Source organism: Chrysochloris asiatica, unplaced genomic scaffold (assembly GCF_000296735.1).
Source record: "Chrysochloris asiatica unplaced genomic scaffold, ChrAsi1.0 scaffold00217, whole genome shotgun sequence".
NCBI lineage: Eukaryota > Metazoa > Chordata > Mammalia > Afrosoricida > Chrysochloridae > Chrysochloris > Chrysochloris asiatica.
In genome coordinates this window covers 1,551,829-1,557,513 of record NW_006408735.1, presented here as the reverse complement: position 1 = coordinate 1,557,513, position 5,685 = coordinate 1,551,829, and the positions used below count along the sequence as shown (strand labels likewise).

At 36.3% G+C, this 5,685-nt stretch overlaps 1 pseudogene; it reads left to right on the top strand.

The window, feature by feature from the left end:
- Positions 1-1,103: 1,103 nt before the first annotated feature.
- LOC102814911 lies at positions 1,104-1,556 on the top strand (annotated as a pseudogene).
- The last annotated feature ends 4,129 nt before the right edge of the window (positions 1,557-5,685 follow it).

Here is a 5,685-nt window from a genome sequence, read left to right as displayed (position 1 = left end):
TTCTCCATTGATATAAATGTTGTTTATTGGTCCAAGACATGACAAAAAACTTCCAGAGGTTCAAGCCAGATTCAGAAGAGGACGTGGAATGAGGAATATCATTGCTGACGTCAGATGGATCTTGGGAGAAAGCAGAGAATACAAGAAAGATGTTTACCTTTCCTTTAATGACTATGCAAATGATTTCCATTGTGTGGATCATGATAAGCTATGGACAACATTGTGTAGTATGAGCATTCAGGAACACTTAATTGTGCTTATGAGGAATCTGTACTTAGACCAGGCAGTTGTTCGAACAGAACAAAGGAACACTGAATGGTTTAAAATTAGGACATGTGTGCACCAATGTTGTATTCTTTCATCATACTTATTCAATCTGATTGCTGAGCAAATAATATGAAAAGCTGGGTTATATTAAGAAAAGCATGGCATCCACATTTGAGGAAGACTCATTAACAACCTGTGATATGCAGATGATACAACCTTGCTTTCTGAAAGTGAAGAGGACTCAAAGTTCTTTCTGATGAAGATCAAAGGTCATGTCTAGTCTTGGAAACAAAGAGGAAGGATCAGTAGTTTGAAAATATGTTCTTGATAATAGAAATTATGCTGGAAATCACATGATAGAATTTTTCAAGGCCAGTGATCTGTTCATTACAAATACCTTTTTTAAACGATGAGTATTCACATGGACTTCACCAGATGGAATACACAGAAATCAAAATGACTATATCTGAGGAAAGAGACAGTGGGAATGCTCCATATTATCATCCCAAAACAAGACCAGGGGCAGAATGTGGAACAGAACATCAATTGCTCATATGTAAGTTCAGGCTGAAGCTGAATATTAAAACAAGTCCACAATAGCCAAAATATGACCTTGAATACATCCCACCTTAATTTAGAGATTATCTGAAGAGCAGATTTGATGCATTAGACACTAAAGTCCAAAGACCAGAAGAGTGTAGGATGACATTAAGAACATCATACAAGAGAGCGGAAGAGGGAAGTGGAGGCACCAGCCTGCAGGTTTCTGCTGGGTTGGGATTGCTTTAGTAGAGGTAACATGGAGAGGAGGACTTTGCCACTGCTCGGGATCCAGGATGTAGAAGAACACGGTGTCATCTGCGCAGTTCTGGAAGGTGGACATGGGTGAATACCACAAGAACAAGTTCGTGGAGGAGGATGGAGATGAGGACCAGGCTGGGCCCAATGCGGGTGAGGTGGACTCCTACCTGAGACAAGGAAACATGGCAGCTGCTCTCCAAACAGCTCTGAAACACCTCCCTATCAACACAAAGAGTCAGGCCGTGAAGGATCGGGCAGGCAGTATTGTCTTGATGAGGTTCATCTCTTTTAAAGATAATGATATTAAAAAGGTAGTTCAGTCTCTGGACAAGAATGGTGTGGACCTCGTTATGAAGTATGTTTATAAAGGCTTTGAGAGCCCCTCTGACAATAGCAGTGCTATGCTATGGCAGTGGCATGAAAAGGCACTTACGGATGGAGGAGTAGGGTCCATAGTTCAAGTCTTGACTGCAAGGAAAACCGTGTAATCTAGCAGGAACTGGATATGGGCCGAGTGTGGGAGTTGCTGGTACAGGAACCAAAACAACCTAATTCCACTGCTGCCCTTTGGGTAGCATCTGTTTCTCTCAGCTTTGCCATCTTGCTTCCTTTTCCATATCTTTAGATGAAAATTACATATGTCAGCTTTCTTTTCATGAAAATTGGAATAGCATACAGGACATTTTGTTTCATTGTAAGTGTTTCATGCTCTCAAAACCATATCTGTGATGTGTGTATATAGTATAAATCATGCTCAAGTTTAATTGTGCACTTTTTAACTTCTATTGGCTGGATTGTTTTGTTTTTAATTGAATACTGAGAGATTTGATCAGAATTTGAGACCAGCATTATAACTCATTGCTAACCAGGCAATGGTTTTTCATCAAAATATATATGAGAGAGACTGGCAACTATTAATATTGCAAACTGGACCATTCTTCCCTAATTTAAGCAAAATACGTATCTGGAACAAGTGGTGATTGAGTACCACTACCAATTTACAGCTGTGTTTCTGCCTGCTCCCAGATGATCTGTGAAATTAAATGTGCTGCTTCCTCAGAACCCAGAAATCATGGTTTCTCAATTTCTTAGTGGTTACCCAGGATCCAGAGCAAGGAGTTTTGCTCTATACAAATGAATCTATAAAGCAGAGAGCTTGTTTGGTACAAGCATAAAGCTTTTGTTCCAGTAATATAGCCTTATTTGAGGGAACCATAATCAAATTAGAAAGCACTCAAAACTATGCATACTTCATACTCTGGTCAGGCTCTGAATGGAATGCTGTCTTCCTTAGAAATATAGTAGTTGCCTTAGACATTATGTGATGTAGGACTAGTATTTATTATTCCCTACAAATGTTTTCAGGGTAATTGGGATCTCAAATAATTTGGTTCAAATTCAAACAGATTTACATTCCAAGTTTGATCTCAGTGTTTTAAAAGAAAAGAAAATGTCACACAGCAAAGTGTTTACATTGTTGGACAAACCAAATTGGTTCTCAAAAATGTGACTGGTGCTTATTTCAAAATTAGACTCCAGTAGCTCCAAAACAAATCACCTAAATGCACATTACCAGGAGGGCCACCAGACTGTGTTTAGTATTTACATGAACACCAGTTTTATGAGATCTGTGATTTGTATGAAAACCGGAGCAGAGAGTCTATAAACTCTTGGCTGTTTTTGAAATTCTCTATTTATTGTTGTTTTATTTTGTAAAAATGATAAAAGTTAAGGAAATAAAATATTTGTGTTAAAAAAAGAAGAAGAACAACAACAACAACAAAAAAAAACCCATCATGCAAGAAGAAAGCAAAAGGTCATTAAGAAAACAAGAAAGAAGGAAAAGATCAAAATGGATGTCAGAAGAGTCTCTGAAACTTGCTCTCCAAAGTAGAGATGCTAAAGTTAATGGAAGAAGTATGGAGGTACAAGAACTGAACAGAAAATTTCTAAGGTTAGCTCAAGAATAAAAAATCAAATATTACAACAAAATGTGCAAACACCTGGAGTTAGAAAACCAAAAGGGAAAAAAATGCTCAGCATTTCTCAAACTGAGGGAACTGAAGAAAAAATTCAAGGCTCAACTTGTGGATTGGAGAATTCTATTGGCAGATTATTGAATGATGTAGAAAGTATCCAAAGAAGATGGAAGTAATACACAAAGTTACTGTACAAAAATTAATTATTGATGTTCAAACATTTCAAGAGGTAACATATGATCAAAAGCCAATGATCCTGAAAGAAGAAGTCCAAGGTGCATTGAAGTCATTGGCAAAGAATAAGTCACTGGTAAAAAAAATATATATATATGCCTTCTTTATTTTGAGCTATGAAAAAAAACCAAAAACCCTGCAGTCCTGATGTGGTGTTATAAAATAGGCACTGGACTGCTAACTACAAGGTTGGTGGTTCAAACCCACTAGCTTCTCTTTGGAAACCCTATACAGGGTTGCTATAAGTCAAAACTGACTCAACAACACTTAACAACAACAACAAATCCATACTGAAAGGCTTCAAGTCCTCTTTATCACTACAGTTGTCAATGAATCATCTGATCTTAATACTGTATTATTTTTCTAATAATCCAAGTTGATGGAGGAGAGTCTATTTCATTGTGTTTTTTTGGCTTCTAGTAGCTACCTGTTTTCCTTGGCTCGTGACCCTTTCCTCCATTTTAAAGAGTAGTACTCCAATCTCTTCTTCCATCATCACATTTCTTTCTTTCAACTTTATGCTTTTATTATAAGGATCTTTGTCATCATATATTGATTGACTCTGATGATGCAAAATATTCTTGTTTGCAATCCTTAATTTAATCGCATCTGCAAAGTGTGTTTTGCATAAAGGTAACATTCATAGGTTCTATGAAATTTGATATGGATTTTGGGAGGGAAGAGTACTAGAGGTGTAGTGGTTAAGCACCTAGTTGCTAACTGAAAGGTTGGTGATTCTCAAGGTTGATGGGGAAGGTGGTGGCAGTCTGCTTCTGTAAATATTTACAGCTTGGAAACCTTCTACTGTATCCTACAGGGTAGTTGTGAGTTGTAATCAATTCAATGGCAAGGGGTTTATTTCTTTGTTTTGTATTCTGTGTTTGGTATTCAGCTTACCCAAACAGGCTAGCTAGGTCTTTTGCTTGGTGTCTTGGTGTGGTGCTATAGGATAAGAACTAAATCACAAGGTCAATTTGAACCACAAGCTATGTGGCTCAAACTCACCAGCCACTCTTTGGAAACCCTGTAGAGGGTTGCTGTGAGTTGGAACTGACTCAATGGCACTTAATAACAACACCAACAAAGTATTTTGCTTAGGCTAAAATTAAGAGGTTGGATAGAACTCAGACAGGTTTTTGGCAGAATTCTACAAGATGAAGTCATTGGATTGAGGTAACCAATGCTTTCTGACAGTTGACCAATGTAGTTTCTTTTTTAAATAGAGCGGCCATTCTCAAACCTAAATACTTGGCCCTTTCACAATACATCTCATCTCATTAGAGTCATCACTTAACAGTGGCTTACACAGCTGAAATTTTGTGTTAGCCAGAATTCTCCCAGTTAAGTAAGCTAGGACAACACCTTGAGCTATTTTATAATATGTTACAAAGCAAAAATACAAGCTAATTTGTAAGCTATTTTTTTTTTTTAAATAAATTTGTCCTTTTTAAAGGTGTTACCTGCCAAGTGTTTGTAAATGGATAATGAATATAATTCCAAAGTAGCAAGGTATGTCATCATAATTCCCTAGCAGGTTCAATGCAAACAAGTAAAATAAGCCACAATGATGATGCTCAGTGCTGTTTTCTGCCATTTTCAAATGAAAAACAAACAAAAGGCTCTAGTCTGCAGGTGTTCAATATAAATCAGATATTGACTATAACACATGTTTCTGCTCTCTATGGAATTTATGCTTTTTCAAGACATTTTGTTATGAAATGTACCTTATTGAATTTTCTGATAATTTGAGAAGAATGGAACAAAATGTAACAAAATAAGCATATTTCAGGGTTTTGTCACTGGTTGAAATGGAGCATACTGAATGAAGCCTCATGTTCATTTCTGGTTTTAGGAAAAGCATAAAGACAAATTATCAAGAGGAACATATTAAATGGAATTCAGAATGAATTAGTATGTAATGAACAAGGGATGGGAAAAACAAAAGTGAGGTCTGTCTCTCTATTTATAAACAAAAGTAAGAATCTATTCTGAATTAACTTTAAATAATTATCTATGGAAGGATATATTGGAATCTAGAACTAATAACTCTCAGGTGTTTTCTTTAAGAGTTGCATGCATGTGTAATTTTGTGTTTTCATATGATCAAAACCAAAGCAAAATACATGGTGATGTAATATAACACTTACTTGGTGTCCCAATAGTGTATTCTACTGGAGTCATCATAACTCAGAATGAACTGAATAACAAGTAACTATAATGGTTACAAATTTTCATATTTTATATATTTTTTCTCTACAAGTAAATGATTAACATGTATAGTGAAGAAATTAATTCGTACATATTTTTATTGATGTTGCTATTGGGTGCCCTTGAGTTGGTTCCAGAATAATATTCCCTGGTCCAGTCCACTCATTCCAGTCTTTGCTATGTTTGAACTCATTGT